Raw genomic sequence first — 17,461 nt, forward strand, 5'->3', positions numbered from 1 at the left:
TCGAAATACTTCAAAATAAAACTAAAAACTTATTTACCTTTTACGTTCGCTTGTTCTACAAAGGACAGCACTAAAGTCATATTTATAGATGAATGAAGTTCTACAATACAGCTCAGGATATCATATCCTGTCACTTTCAAATAGAGTAGGAATAAAGGGAAAAAGAAACACATTCATGTTTTCCAAATAGAATGAGTGAGAGAAGACAAAGAGTGAAATTGTAAAACTGGGTTAAAAAAGCATAATTGTGAAGTTGGATTAAAAAATACCTAGTGTGTGAAACTTTGAGAAACAGACAACCAAAATATTTGTTTCAGTCAAAGGAATTCCAGCTCTAATTATTAGCACCTAATCATGATGCCTCAGCCTTTGGTTAAGTTTCCTGTTTGGCCCATTGTCAATGATACATGGGGTGTTAGATGGAGAACAAAGTTAAGACAAGGTGTCAATTACCACATCTGGAATGAATTGAGCCTTCCTTCTAGCCCTATTGTTAACACCCTCTTAACACCTTTCTTTTTATACTGCCTAGGCTAGAAAGGGGTAAATTGGTGGACAGGTAAGACAGTACAGCTGGAAGTACTTGTCCAGTATACTCACAACCATCTAGATGGGAGGAACTATTCCATGCTATAAAGACTTGATTACTGCTGGACATTTTCTTCTGCTTAATTGATCGTCCACTCTTCTTTAGTACACACATCCCCAAATAATATCTGACAATGGAATCAGATAAAATACACTGATTGAGTACCTAATTTGTAGATAAAATGAGAGATCTTAAATCAACACATATACTGAGAAATTAAACAAGCGCAGGACCTAGACTTTGATGACTTTCCAGAAAAGATAATGGAAGTGGAGTTCCCATCGTGGCGCAGTGGTTAACGAATCCGACTAGGAACCATGAGGTTGCGGGTTCGGTCCCTGCCCTTGCTCAGTGGGTTAACGATCCGGCGTTGCCGTGAGCTGTGGTGTAGGTTGCGGACGTGGCTTGGATCCCGCATCCCCTGTTGCTGTGGCTCTGGTGTAGGTCGGTGGCTCTGATGTAGGTCGGCGGCTCTGGCTCTGATTCGACCCCTAGCCTGGGAACCTCCATATGCCTCGAGGGAGGCCCAAGAAATAACTATATATATTCAAACTTTCATCCACTGTTCAGAAGCCCTTTCCCTTGTTTCTCTGGGCAAAACAGGATTCAGTCAATGCCCAGCTCATAACTTACTTCTTTGGAGAAGCCTTTACCATGTCTCTCACCCTACGGAATTAATTCTGTAATCTTTTGTGTTGATCATATCATTAGCACTGCCCTTATCACATCATTAATTGATAAGCCCTGATTATATCTTCATTAAGGATTTTAAACTGGGATGACTGAAACAGTGATAATAACAAAAGTAAAGTTCAGAGAGGATTTATTTTTAAGGAAAAATTATTTGATTTTAGGTTATATAACAGGTGGAATATCTCATGCCTGACTACATGACCCCCCAAAAAAGAAGAAAAAAAAGACAAACAAAAAATAAATAAATATGTAAAATAATAAAAATAAAAAAGAGAAAATTCTATTCACACCAAGGGTGAACCTAAGATTTCAGCTATCCTGGTCCAGAAGATATGGAAAGAGCTCAGTTACTAGAGGTACTAAAAGCCAACAGACATGAGTTCAAGTCCAAGTTATGACAATTACCAAGCAGAAGTGCCCCTTCACTTTTTAACGTAGGTGCCATTTTCTTCGAGCGTAAAGCAAGGACTATAAGTTCCTACGCAGATCTGAAAAATCCTGCGGCTCTGAGTAAAGATGTACTTTTAAGCCCACAGATGTGGTAGAAATGCCAGCTGCAGGCACTTGTCCTATGAAGCATATCAGTCTGTGATGAGGGGGTTGGTTTTGAGCTAAGTTGTCACTCTGATTTCTGACTGTCTCCCAGGCTCTGACCCTGCAGTCACTCAAAGGACAGAGCCACTCAACTGTGCAACACAAACCAAAGAGAAGTGACAGGCATGCAAAGGTCTCAGTCACCAACACGTGTTCTTGTAGGGCAATGCCCTAAGTATTCAATCCTTGGAGCCACAAGGGCAACAGACTAAGTCAAAAGAGGCAGATGCATCTATTTAAAAAGAAAGAGGCTGGCTGACACTTTAAAGAGGATCCCAAAGTAAAGAGAGAAATTTGGTCATCTATAATAGGTGACAGAATGAATTCCTAAAGGATCACATATTCTTTGGATGCTTTTGGTTTTACTGTAGGACACTAATGTTTCAAAGTCAGTGGAAAATAATTGTTATTTGTCTCCTTTGTTGTGCAATAGACTTGTATTCATCCAATAATTCTTCAGAATTCATTTCGATATAACTTGACTCCATAGAAACTTTATTGCAGCTTGGTCTTCCTTTCTATGTTTGCATGCAATATGTGACTGATATTTTTAATCAAAACCACACTCATTTGTGTACCCTAAATCCCCCACAGCCCTAATTAAAAATGAAAAGTCTTCTGTCTAATAACTTCTGAGGTTGTTGAATTTCACAAATTCACCATTATCCCTTCCTGAATTTTATTTTACGACTTGGTCAACAGGAATGGTTTGCTGCATTTGGAGATTTCAGGTCTTATTTGTCCAGTGTAAAACTTGGCACTGAATCCTAAGCTAAATTTGCCACATAGGCTTTATGGAGGGTATTCTGGGTGAAATGAAATAGTCTGCAAAGATAATGATACTCTCATAATCTCTGCTTATTAAATTGTCAAGCATGGTGACATTCTTTATTAGCCTTTACTGCTTTTACTTTTTAAAAATAGTATAATAAAACTTTCCTTCTATCCCCCATACACACACATAAGTCAATATAATTTTTATTTTCTGAAGAGATTTGTTTTGCATAGACATATGACTTTAAAGAATATATACATACAAGACATATGAGAAGCCATTATCTCTATGTGGTAGTGTAAATTGGCTGACAGATTTCCTTATAATCTTCTGTATTTTCCAAAATTTTTCTTTTAATATATTTTATTTATAAAATTTTCACTAGAGGAGATTCTTCAGACATTGTACACATCCATTGCTGAAAAATTCTCCACATAGCAATGAATGATACTAAGATATTTTTGATAGTTGGCATAGGTCTTCACCAGGAGCTGAGAGTGAACGGAAGCATTTGAGATTCAGAGGTGAAAGAACTGGCATCTAAAAGCAACCCTGAGGATGTTTTCTTAGATGCTCATGATTAGGAACATTTTTTTCCCTTCCCTTGCCTTCCAACTCATAGCAGGTTAATGGCATTGCCTCCACAGGGAAGCATGTGCCTGCCATCTCAACAGTTGGAAGAATTAACTTGACTTCCAAGGGAAGCCACACAGTAGTACCAAGCAATAAAAAGCCTGGAGCCCGGGAATGAGAAACAATTAGAGATCACTTTATTAATGCTTAATGATGCAGAGCAGGCACACAGCAAAGCTGATTGTGTGTTCTGTCTTGGCCAATGATGCTCACATAATGCCAGGGTGCTGTTATAAATGTACTCTGCTCTGTAGGCTATGGATCGAAGAAGGCAGGAGATGAAATTATCTGGGGAACTTTAATGTGATATATTGGAGAAAAAACAGAAAATGAACAGTGTGGATTCCACTGCCAATCTCAGTGCAGGTTGGGGAAGTGCTGTATACTTTTCATATTTGGTTTCCTAGGTCTAATTCCTAATAGGCACGGTTAAATCCCACTGAGAATTTCTGTTCCTAATAATGCATTAAGCATCTCAGTTGGAAGGTCCCATAAAGCATCTTCTCCTGCTTTTTTTCTCTATCATACTGCAGTGAAAAAGGATGAAGAATATACTGCACAGGTGCAAGTTGCAGCTGTTGAGGGTGAACTCTGTTCTTCTATATTAATTCATATCCCATCAGGGGAACTGGAGAATAGTTTGGTTCTCATAAAAAGAAAAAAAAATGTCTTCATCAAAGAAAAAAGAAGTTTCTTATCCAGAGTAAAACATGTTTCTGGCCAGAGGGGCTTTTATAAATACAATTTCCTACTCCAGTCAGACAATCACAGAAATAAAGAGGTTGGTTTTGGTTAAAAAATATTTACTTAAACATATCATACATGCCTATGTGTGCATGTGTGTGTGTGTTTGTGCACATAAGCAGTATGACATACATATGCAGTGTACTGATACATACACACAAAACCCCAAGAAGCTACATTTCAGTAAAAAGTTTAGTGATTAAGACCAAATAATCAAGCCTTATTGTGTTTAATTCCTGAGACAAAAAAAAAGACAAAATATTTGTCTATATTACATATTCATTTCAAAAAAAGTAGATTGTGTATCAAGGCACCGTTGCCGTAACAATACAGCTTTATCTTGTTTCTTTCCTATAGTTTCATATAGGTTTATCGCTTATATTCACAACAATGACCCTTAGTGTGTAAGCTTTGAACTACTAAATGGAGATTCATGTATGCTTTTCTGGTAGGAAAGAAAGTAAGAGAGAGGGAGAGAGAGAGAAGGGAAAGAAGGAAGGAAGGAGGGAGGGAGGGAGGAAGGAAAAAAGGGAAGAAGAAAGGAAAGAGGAAAGAAGAAAAGAAAAAATGGGAAAGTGAGAAGGGATGGGGAGGGGAAGTGGAGAGGTTTCCTGGCAAGTTCTTGCTCCCAGACTTACTGGCTCCAGTGTGATTTTTAACTTCTGGGAGTCCTAGTTCCTTCAAAATGGATAATGGTTCCTGACCTGCTCGTCTTCCAGAATAGTCATAAGAATCCAATAACACAATGATCAAAGATCTGCTGTAATCTGTAAAGATGTATGTAATCATATTATGTTCTTTGTAACCCAGATCACCCTGTGCTGATATTTTCAGATCTTCCTGGCTCTCCGATTATGTTTCATAAGAAATCCATTCTCTCCTGAAGATGTGAGGAACTTTTACGTGTTTATGCTCGCTTTCGGCTCTGATGCTTATACGTATAAAGCTCTGATGCTTAGGCTAAGCTGGCACTAAGCTTATGCTTATACTAAGCTCTCTCACCTAGGAGCACCACTGTGGTTTTGTGGTCATTCTCTTCTTTCCCCGACTCAGATTTTAGTCAAAATCCTTGAGTTCATGAAACAGGAGTCACCCAGGGCAGGTTTGCCACAAAAGTTGACATTCAGAACCTGCACAGCCTCTGACCTTCCCTATCAGGGAGAATTCTCACACTTCATATTTCTTTGTCCACCTCCACTAAGTCATTTCCTATTCCCTCTCTTTCCCCCTTTTTTTTCTCTTCTCATCTCTCAGCCACCCCCAATTTAATGTTTATTTTTATAAAGCCCTGTATCTGTCATTGACTTTTTATCTCATCTAAATAAGGACATGTAACGAAATGAAGAGTATCTTAATTTTAGCACCCAGCAGAGCAAATAGAAGAAAGACCATGCATTCTAAAAAAGAAACAGAGACAGACCATTTTATTTAGGAAAACTGATTTAAAGTACTATTTTGTATAATGTTTTAATTATTTTATTTATTTATTTATTGCTTTTTAGGGCTGCACCCACGGCATATGGAGGTTCCCAGGCTAGGGGTCTAATCGGACGTACAGCTACTGGCCTACACCACAGCCACAGCAACGCTAGATCTGAGCTTCATCTGTGACCTACACCATAGCTCACAGCAATGCCGGATCCTTTACCGACTGAGGGAGGTCAGGGATCGAACCAGCATCCTCATGGATACTGGTCGGGTTCGTTAACCGCTGAGCCACGACGGGAACTCCCTAATTATTTTATTTTTATTCTCAAGTCTAAAAATCACAAGTATGAACTGGTACATGTTCTGATTTCCTCCCTACTAAACCCATGGCAGATGTTGCCGAACAAAGATGACTCTCTGTCTAGAATTCAGAGATGACATTAGAACGCTGGTGAAAGGTGAGCTGCTGAGCAGTGCTGGTAGATTGTACCTCTTTTCCATCCATGCCTGAGAGGTTTTGCACCAAGGCAATATTGAGAAGCATTGCATCAAATCTTTCAATAGTGTATACTTCAGTATCAGGAACTTTAATGACTGCTCAGAATACACAGATAGTGGCTTCACAAAGATGACATGCTACTGGAGGAGACACCATGCTAATAAAAAAGTGGGAGGAAATTTACCAGGTTATATGATTGAAGTATGGTTGCTTTGTAAAGACACACAAGAAAGGGTGCTCAGTGTACAACTTAGCTTAGAAAGAACTCCACAATGGAAGAAGTACTATATATCTGCTCTAAGAGTAAACAGAAGTTTGGCGTGCCCATTTGCAGCCAGTGGTAACGAAGCTGACTGGTATCCATAATGACGTGGGTTCAGTCCCTGGCCTTGCTCACCAGGGACTGTTAAGGATCCAGCATTGCCCTGAGCTGTAGTGTGTCTCGCAGAGGCAGCTCAGATCTTGATTTCTAGGTATAGGATGTTGGGTGGGCTGGCAGCTGCAGCTTCAATTTGACCCCTAGTCTGGGAACCTCCATCTGCCATCGGTGCGGACCTAAAAAGACAACCGAAAAAAAAAAAAAAAAAAAAAAAAAAAGAAAAAGAAAAGAAAAGAAAAATGGAAGTTTAAAACATAAGTATGGAGCCAGGAAATATACTCTAGAAAAGAGAAATAATTAAAAGTATGTGAAAAATGCACACGCACATATTACATGTATAAGCAAATGTAGTAGTAATTTTAGAAATAAGTAAAATACGCAAATCAAGTTGTAGCAGTATTTTTCTATTTAATATTTTCAATTAAATTACACGGTGTGTGCCTACCATAGTCTTCTCCATGATAGTGAATTTCCTGTATTGTTTGCTAACTTATCTTTAATGTCAGTAGGTGTAATTCGTTGGTACAGAGGAGGTGCTTGATAAATATCTGATAAACTTAATTGAGAGAGATTTGAAGAAATGTCTCCTTTCCTTCTAGGCCCCCTTCACTCAGTTCTCTCTCCCTATTTGGGGTTCTGCGTATAGTCTCTTGGAGATTTTAGGCAGCCAGATGCAAAGTATAATGCTATTTTCCTTTTAGATTTTGTGCCAGCTTAATTAAGGTATAATTGGCATACAGTAAATGACACATTTAATATGTGTAATTTCATAACTTTTGACTTATAAACACACATGAAACCATCCTCACAATTAAGAGTGTGAAAATATCTATCACCTTTAAAAGCTTCCTTGCACCCCTTTGTTAGTTCTCTCTCTCCCAGTCTCTGCCACGCCAACTTCTATCCCCAGGCAATCATTGATTGGCTTTCACTGTAGATTAGTTTGTATTTTCCAGAGTTTTATATAAATGGATATACAAGATAGATAGATAGATAGATAGATAGAGGTTTTTTTTTTTTTTTTTTGGCTTTTTCCACTCAGCATAATTCTTTTGAGCTTTGTCCACAGTGGTACATATTCATTTCTTTTAATTGCCAAGTAGTGTTTTGTAGTAATGGAGACACATTTGTGGGTTTTAAGCAAGTGGGTGAAATTGTCATTTTGGATGCATTAGGTCCTAAATGAGCTAAATCTAACTCTATTGCTAGGCTAGTTTTCTACTACTCTCTGCTCTCCCGTATAGAAATATATTTTTTCCATGAAATGATTATTTTGGTTAAAGACCTTTATCTTTCTGTATACTAATCATTATGCTTAGAAAAATAGCCCCTTGACTATTCATGTAGAGAATACCTATTTATTATTAGGAGCTCAACATCTGAGTTTCTTTTTTTTTTTTTGGCTGCACCCATGGCATGTGGGATGGAACCCTCCCTGCCTGTGCAAACACCTACAGCAACATTGATACTTAACCTGCTGCACCACAAGGGAACTTCTGAATATCTCCTAAAACATCTTCCCTATCTGTAATTGGAGCATTCAGTTTCTACTCTGTGTTGCTTCAGGGCTGTACTGTCATCTCTTAGTATTTATTGCATTCTATACTAATTATTTGTTCTCTTGTGTTTATATCCTAATAGAATCTGAGTTTCTTAAGGTCTATACCATGCTTTGGTCACCTTTTTTTTTCCCAAAATTTAGATCAGTGTCAGAGCTATAATTGGTGTAGATATATAATTTTGCAGAACTTGCATTGTGACTACCATAAGATTAAATTAAATGGAATAGAATTATTGGGGTTACCTTTCCTTGACCTCTGGAATTAAATGAAGGAGGCAATAAAGATGACTTTTAATGAATCCCATCAGGGTGATATCCAAACAGATCGTGCCTCTCTCCAGGACCATTCTGAGGATGGGAGGATGATGGTGAAAACCGGCCCCTCCTGACTGGCAGACCGGTACCCTCTGGAATCATGACTATAGCTACTGTGGACTGAAGGGACTCAAGTATTTATTTTTAACTATATGTGAAGAGTTTCTTTTCTTTAGATGTTATTAGCTCAATGAGATTATTTGAACAAACCTTGGGAATACATTCTATTTTGTTAATTGATCAGATGTGTTCTTTTGCCACTCTGTACTGCTAAGGACAAATGAATGGTCAAGGATATTTTTCTTGCCTGGTGATGTTGAGACTTTCCAGCGAAATAAGAACCTCTGGCAGTGTGGATTGTAGAGATGAACATTCTACGATGCTTGGAACAGTCTCTACAAGGAACAATTATCCTGCCCTAAACACTGATATTAAACAATTTATGGGTAATTAGCACAAAATACTTACAAATGTATTTTGGCCCCAATTCTTTTCCTTTGCTTGGTTCTCTTTCTCATGCACATCCTTTTCCAGGCTTACTGTAAATCCCTGTCTCAGAGGCTGATGTACTGGATACTTTCTTGTATCAATATTCTTGTAGTAAATTCAGGGATATTTTTTAGCTCTCTACACACAAATCCCCCAAGTTCAATAATGATGACATAGTCTTCCTCATCAGTATTCCTTTCTCAGACTCTTTCTGTTCTTTGTTGTTTTAGGAATTTGTGAAGATGCTGTAATTACCCAAGTGTCCCAATTCTGTGAGTATGAGCTTAGGAATTTTGGTGCATTTCTTCCGTACAGAGCTGCAGTAATGATAAGTTTTTATAGTGCTCCAGTGATGCAGGCAGGCAAGAGAACTACTGAATTTTCTTACTTCAAAGATGCATTTTAAATATATATCTCAATATTTTAAAATATTTCTCTCCTTATTTAATATTTACCTTTATGGGGTAGTGTTTCTTTCCCTACCAAAATATATTCACAAGCGATCACTAAATTTGTATTTGTCATAAAATGGGTTGCGATTGAGGATTAGAAAACTTCATAACATCTGCATAGAACGCTGCCTGCAAGAACATTCCTTTTAACCTTAAGACTTCAGATGTAGTGCCTTGAACACTCATCTAGAGATAATATGATTCAACACTGTATACTTGGTATTTGCAGAGACTTTGTGGTTTTATTTTTTTTTTTTTTTCATCTGAGGTCCACACCTGCAGTGTATGGACCTCAAATCAGAGCTATAGCTGCCGACCCACCCACAGTCACAGCAATGCTGGGGATCTGAGCCATGTCCTTGACCTATGTCCTATGCCACAGCTTGCAGGAACACAGGATCCTTAATCCACTGAGCGAGGCCAGGGATCAAATGCACATCCTCATGGATACAATGTCAGGATCTTAATCTGCTAAGCCACAGTGGGAACTCCTGTTTTAAATATTTTTGAGTGGCAACACCACGTGGTAATTATGAGGATGGACTTTGTAGACAGATTTACATTCTAATTTCCAGCTACAAGATTTACTAGTTGTGTGTCACCAAGTATCTGACATATATACATATGCATGCATGTATGTATGTATGTGTCTGCCCAAGGGTTAGCTCAGTGCCTGCTATATATTGTGTACTTGATAACTATTACTAAGTTTACCCAGGTTCTGGTCTTCCATCTTCTTTCTGCCAAGCTACTTATGTATGTCAACAGAGGGTTTAGACTGATGGTCACTCTGGAGAGCTCCCCTGTGCTGTATCTTCCTGCTCCTCTCCTAGCGCTGGCTCAACCTATCCTATTGGACTTTTATCACCATGGGGAGTTCAGAAGAGTATATTGAATGCATGCAGTGGCAGCAGTCTCCACAGGAACCATCAGAATACAGAGCTGGAACTGTCTACCTTCCCCTTGGCACCGTTTCCCTTCCTCCTCCACAAGCCAACACACCAGCTGTACAAGTATAGACAGATTTACCTACTGAAAGTTTGGACTATGGTACTCAAAAAAACCCCAGACCAAAACAAAAAGCAGTGAGGGATTTTGTGTACAGTGGAGATGGAATTCAGGGAGACATCCAGCTTAGGCATGGATTCTTCCACTATGGTTTTATTCTCACTGGATTTAGGATGGACTGGTTTCTTTATTATGAATGTCAGCAGGAGATTTGCTGTCCAAAGCCAGCCTGAAAAAGAAAGAATTCAAACAAAAATTGAATTACTGATAACCATTCTTTTAAAGATTAAAGAACTCACATAGGGACCTGAGATACCTGCTTATGTTTAGGTATCAGGAGACTTGTACCCATGAGCCTTATTTGGTGTGACAACAATCACCTATGCCTTAGCAGGGACTGCTGGGTTGTAATTAGCCACAGTTCTCATCAATGCCTATGGTTTTATACCAAGGATGTTTCATTTATTTACTCCATCATTTATCTGCCTCTTCTTCTCAATAGAAGGTGACAATGAATAGTCTGGACTAAAAACATGTTTTTGGAAAGAAAATGTTTCTTTTTTAAAATTTCATATTTATTTATTTTTTCTTGAAATATAGTTGATTTAAAATGTTGTGCTAGTTTTAGGTGTACACCAAAGAGATTGTTTTATAGTATACATACACGTATATATATACATATATTTTTCTCAGATTATTTTCCTTTGTAGGTTATTACAAAATATTGAATATATTGAATATAGTTCCCTGCACTGTAAAGTAGGTCCTTGTTGGTTATCTAGTTTATATATATATATATATATATATATATATATATATATATATAGCAGTGTGTATGTATAAATCCCAAATTCCTAATTTATCCCTCCTTCCACTTTGGTAACCGTAAGTTTGTTTTCTATTTATGTGGATTTATTTATGCTTTGTAAATAAGTTAATTTGTATCACTTTTTTTTAAAATTTTTCACATGTAGGTGACATCATATGATATTTGTCTTTCTCTATCTGGTTTACTTCACATAGTATGATAATCTCTAAGTTCATCTATGTTGCTCCAAATGGCATTTTTGGAATGAGATTGCAGGATCGTATGATAGCTCTATTTTTATTATTTTAAGAAACCTCTATACTGTTCTCCATAGTGGCTGAATGAATTTACATTCTCACAAACAGTGTAAGAAAGTTCCTTATTGTCCACACTCTCTCTAGCAGTTATTATTTGTAAACTTTTTTTTTAAATGGCTGCATCCATGGCATATGGAAGTTACCAGTCCAGGGATAAAATCTGAGCCCCAGCTGAAACCTATGCTACAGCTACAGCAACACTGGATCGTTTAGTCCACTGCACTGGGCCAGGGATCAATCCCACAGCTCCAAAGCAACCTTAGCCACTGTAGTCAGATTCTGAACCCATTGTGCCACAGCGGGAACTGTAGATGTTTTGATGATGGCCCTTCTGACTGGTGAGAAGTGATACCTAAATGTAGTTTTGATTTGCATTTTTCTTAATTAGCGATGTTAAGCAGTTTTTGCATGTGTCTGTTGTCCATCTATATCAATGGAACAGGATAGAAATTCCAGAAGTAATCTCAGGCTCCTATGGTCAATTGCTCTATGATTAAGACAATCTTTTCAGTAAGTGGTGTTAGAAAAACAGGATACCCATGTGTAAAATAAAGAAACTATAAACATTATCTAACACCTTATAAAAAACAAGTGACACATTAAAATTCCCCAGCTAGGGATAGAATCTGAGTCACAATTCTGGATCCCTTAACCCATTGTGCTGGTCCAGAGTTTGAACCCATGCCTTTGCAGAGATCCAAACCACTGCAGTAAGATTCAGATTTTTTTTTTTTTTTTAATTTTTAGGGCTGCACTTGTGGCATGTGAAAGTTCCCAGGCTAGGTGTCAAATTGGAGCCACAGCTGCCAGTCTGCACTACAGCCATAGCAATACCAGATCCAATCTGCATCTGGGACCTACACCATAGCAGCACAGCAACACCATATCCTTAACTCACCGAGCAAGGTCAGGGATCAAACTGCATCCTCATGGATCCTGGTTCAGGTTCCTCACCACTACACCACAGTGGGAACACCTGCAGTCATCTTTCTAACTCACTGTGCCACAGTGGGAACTCCAGCAGAACACTGTGACATAAATCATAGCCATGATATCTTTTCGGATCCATCTCCTAGAGTAATCAAGATCAAAACAAAAATAAACAAATGGGACCTAATTAAACTTAAAATATTTTGCACAGCAAACCATAAAAAAAAAAAAGACAACCTACACAATGGGAGAAAATGCTTGTAAAAGATGTGCCTGATAAGAGAAATCTCCAAAATATACAAAAGCTCATACATCCCATTATGAAGAAAACAAAAAATCCAATCAAAAAATAGCAGTAGCTGTAAATAGACAAAAGAAAACCTACAGAAGGAAATGTTTCTTTTTTTATATATATATATATATTTTTTTATTTTCCCACTGTACAGCAAGGGGGTCAGGTTATCCTTACATGTATACATTACAATTACATTTTCCCCCCACCCTTTGTTCTGTTGCAACATGAGTATCTAGACATAGTTCTCAAGGAAATGTTTCTTAATTAGAAAAGAAACTCAGGTTTCCTCAGATTCCTATCCATTATTTTTGTTTGTTTGCTTGCTTGTTTTTTGCTTTTTTTAGGGCCACACCCTCAGCGTATGGAAGTTCCCAGGCTAGGGGTCGAATAGGAGCTACAGCTGCCAGCCTACACCACAGCCACATCAACACAGAATCCGAGCTGCATCTGTGACCCACACCACAGCTCATGGCAACACCAGATACTTAACCCACTGAGCGAGGCCGGGGATCAAACCCGCATCCTCATGGGTACTAGTCTGATTCATTTCCACTGCGCCTCAATGGAAAATCCCCACTGTCCATTTCTAAGGGCACTATTTCCCAAGGTGCAGCACACACCTGCATCAAAAGTACTTTCTGTGTTTATTAAAATGCTATTTCCTTGGCCTATAACTTGCCCCACTAAATCAAAATAACTGAGAATACAGCCCAGGAATGTGCATGTCTAATAAATTTCTAAGACAATCATACATTAAAATTTAAAGATAGCCATCATCCAAACCTTTTAAAAATTGATTCTTCTGGGCTGACATTAGCTTTAATGAGTACTCAGTTATGTTGGAAAGACGCTGGAATGAACATCTTATATTTCTATGTTCTTTGCCAGAACACTTCAAGGTCTTTTAGATAAGTTATTATAAATAGTTTTCTTTGTATCATGATTACGACAATCAATTTCATCATCATCTTTATTATAACATATACTCTGAGTTGGCATGCTCAGTCCTTTAGAAGAATTGCCTGTCTAACCTGAGCCTTGATACTGTGCTAGTAACGCCAAGGACGTAGGTGAGATCGATCCTGGGGATCAAGATCACCCACACTATTAATTTTTGCTTGAAAATACTGTAGTGCAGTGGTTTGCAACTAGGGGCAATGATGTCCCACGGAAAACATTTGGCCATGTCTGGAGCTATTTTTGATCATCTTATAATAGGGAAGTGATGTTACTGTCCTTTGGTGGGTAGAAAAGCCAGGGATGCTGGTGAATGGTCTATAGACATGCTGTTAAACATCCTCAAATGCAGAGGAAAACTTCCCAAAGCAAAGAACTATAAAGCCCCAAAATGTCAAAATTGTTGAGCTTGGGGAACATGGCTTTAGAATTTTCTTTCAGGATTACAATGCACTATATGCCAGGGGTATCTACTTTGGTTCATCGTTCCACTTCTGAGTGACAGGAGCAGGGAATTATCCTGGACCCTAGGATACAGGAGCATGGGAACTTAAGGGGGTTGGTTAGGATAGGTAGCTAACGTAGCTTCAGTGGTCCATGTTTACCTATAGTTTATAATCCGAACCCCTTAGCCTTGTGGTTCACTTCCATTAGCTCATATCAGCACTGCCCAGAGGATTGTTAAAAAACATTTCTGAGTCTCATCAGAGTTTCCAATTGACTGGGTCTGCAATGTCGCCAAGAATTTGCTATTTTCATACATTCTCTGGGGGTGCTAATGCTCCTGGCCCAGGGACCACACTGTGAGTACTGCTGTGTGTCACTGTCTGTCTGCCCCAGTCTGTCTTTGGAATCTCATTAACCATCACCAATCAAGCATCTGCAACAAACTTAAGTGGAGATCTTCTTTGATTCCTGTTACATCTTCCATTGATTCATTTATTTATTTGCTTATTTTTACATTGGTACCTTAATTCTGTTTTTATTTTTCTTAGAAGGGCCTTTATTGTCATGTTTCAGGATTGTTTTAGGAAAATAGTGCCTGAAAAAAACAAAAAAACACCAATCAGTAACCAACAAGCAAAAGAATCTCTGGCTTTCCCCCTTCAACAGACTTAACAACTGTTGATAAAATAAATGATAGCATTTTTCTCTTTGCTTGGTTAGAGGCAAATTGACATCCCACCTCCTAAACAAAAATTAACTGAATACTATGAATTCCCATTGGTTAATGTTATGTCTTTCTTGCTTCCTTTTTTCTTTTCGCACTCATTATTTTTCCCTAACCCCTGTGTTCTGCTCCTTGTTATTTTAAAATTTTGTTTCATAGCATTTTTATAAGCAATTTTAAATCCTTTGAAAAACAGGGCAAGGTATAAATTATGAATAATACAGCCTTCAGGGCCTGTTAAAATGCTCTCACATGCAAGAAATTCCTTGCCTTCACAATCTTAAAATAATATTGTCATGATGCTCTCTTCTGAATTCTCATAGAATATTTTTTATGGTCCTTGTATGTTATGCTTTTTGTGTTATAATATTTTAAATTATGCAGTGTTTCATAATTTATTAGAAAATCTTAAACACAAACATAAGTCAAGACTCACACCAATGGAAGAGAAGCCCCTGAACCCCCCTTCTAACTTAGGAAATCTGCTGTTACAAACACTTCTGGGATCCTCCTTGATATGAATCCTTGTGCCATAAGCAAGTGTTTCTCTAGGACTGATTTTTAACTTTATAGCTGAATAGATTTGCCAAATTACCGAGTATATATATGATCAATTTTGCAGCATACTCTGGATTGTTTTCCAAAACAGTTGTGCCATTTTCCCATCTTACAGAACTAGAGGAGAGTTATTCTTTCTTTAAGGCCTTAGCAGTACTTTTATAGGGTCATATTTCTTCAATTTTTCCAATTCATCCAGAGGAATAAAATAGTATATCATTATGGTCTTAATTTATCTTTCTGTGATTGAAATTGGAATTTGATTTACCTTTGTTTTATTTTATATTTACTTATTTATTTTATCTTTTTGCCTATTTTGTTTGTATATAATGGAATTTACTGTTGCTTAGATAATGGAATAATATATTTTTGGAATGTATTATTTTTAATCGCCCTGTATATCTGAAGATGAGGAATCCTCAAGGAAAACTTCTTAGAACAGGTTGAGTTTCAAAATAATAAATGGAACACTAGACAGGCAAATGGGAAGGGAATAATAGACCAAAGCATCAATTTATGCAAGAATTTGAAGGCAGTTTAAAACATTAATATATGCAGGAAAAGAGCAGCAGATGCATACTAGCAGCATATAAAGTTTTGGTGAGGGAATGATAGAAGTAGTTGGTTTGTAAGTAAGGGCCAATGAGGAGCCTGGTATCTTATCTATATTATGATATACATAGTTCCCAGGAAAAATAACTAACTGATGATCGTTTCTGAGTTTGGCCATAGAGGATACCATGGTTTCCACTAAAAAGAGTAATAGATGTCCAGAGTTCCCGTCATGGCTTAGTGGAAATGAATCAGACTCGTATCCATGAAGGTGCAGGTTCGATCCCTGGCCTCACTCAATGGGTTAAGGATCCGGCACTGCCATGAGCTGTGGTGTAGGTCACAGATGTGACTCGGATCTAGCATTGCCGTGGCTGTGGCATAGGCCACTGGCTACAGCTCTTGATTCAACCTCTAACTTGGGAACTTCCATACACTGTGGGTGCAGCCCTCAAAATACAAAAAAAAAAAAAGTAATAAATAATAAATGTCCTTGGAGAACCTGCTGTATATTGTTGCTTCTACCAAAACAAAACCGAACATGCAGAAGATTGGTGTTCCCTGGAAGACACTGGGGAAGAAGGACAGGGTCTGGAGATTAGCTCAATTTGAGATTTCATATAGATCTATACATTTATCAAGATTTTGTAGGTATGTGAATCTATTAGAGAAATTCTAATGCACATTAAAATAATAAAGGTCTAAAATATAGAAAATAATGGGATGTCTACAATAAACACAGATAAAAGAAGTGGCTCTTATCACTAAAAGATATAGAGGGATTTCTCTAGAAAAAATGAGAGTTAAGAGTTCTGAATAATTTTCCTGTTTGCGGTTTTATTAGGCAAACAATCATTAAATAGGATCTACATGAGAAGTAGAGGAATTAGTGGTTTGGATAATGAGTGCTGGGCTTGAAATTTTGCTCCTTAGAAATAAGCCTAATAGAGGAGAATTCAGGCAAATAGACCTTAAAATAGAGGATTTCACTGGATTTGGTGTGATTGAAAATATGGAACTTTATTGTTCTTTTTAGCTCAGATCTATTCAAATCCCTATAAATTTCAGAGAACTTTTAGAACCCATATAATCTTTCCAAAGGATTATCTTTTTTTGAGAAATGAGTGCTTAGAAATTCTTAGCAATAATTCAGGCAAGATAGAGCTGAAATTTTCCTTGCTTACGACAAAGGGTGAAAATTTGACTCTTCCCTACACCTAATACGTTATTGTTTGCCATGTAAGTGAACGAGTAGATGTCAGGTGCTAAATGATTAACAGAGGAAACTAAAGGAAAACATCATACCCTTTCATGGATCTAGAACCCTGGATTAAAAGTATGGTACCAGGGTACCTAAGTGCCTTTAATTATTTGTTGAATTACTTTCCCTCTCTGGGATTCAGTTATCCCATGTATCAAATAATGGAGTTCTTTCTAGCTATAAAGTTATACTACTCTTGATAAAAATGCATTCCCCATTGTGTGTGTGTGTTTGCCTGACTGGCATCAGTTCCTCTTTCTTCAGGTAACAGCATTTAGATTTATTTTGAAAATTTGCTGATACTCCATTAATCTGTTCATTTCAACAGAAGCATCATAAGTGTAAACAGTGCCACACTCACAATATTTGGTACATGAATGGCATGTGTGATACATGAGGGGCTTAATACATATGTGTTGAATATTTGTTAAATAATATAGTTCATATGGGGTT

The sequence above is a fragment of the Sus scrofa genome, chromosome 8 (genome assembly GCF_000003025.6).
Source record: "Sus scrofa isolate TJ Tabasco breed Duroc chromosome 8, Sscrofa11.1, whole genome shotgun sequence".
Taxonomy (NCBI): domain Eukaryota; kingdom Metazoa; phylum Chordata; class Mammalia; order Artiodactyla; family Suidae; genus Sus; species Sus scrofa.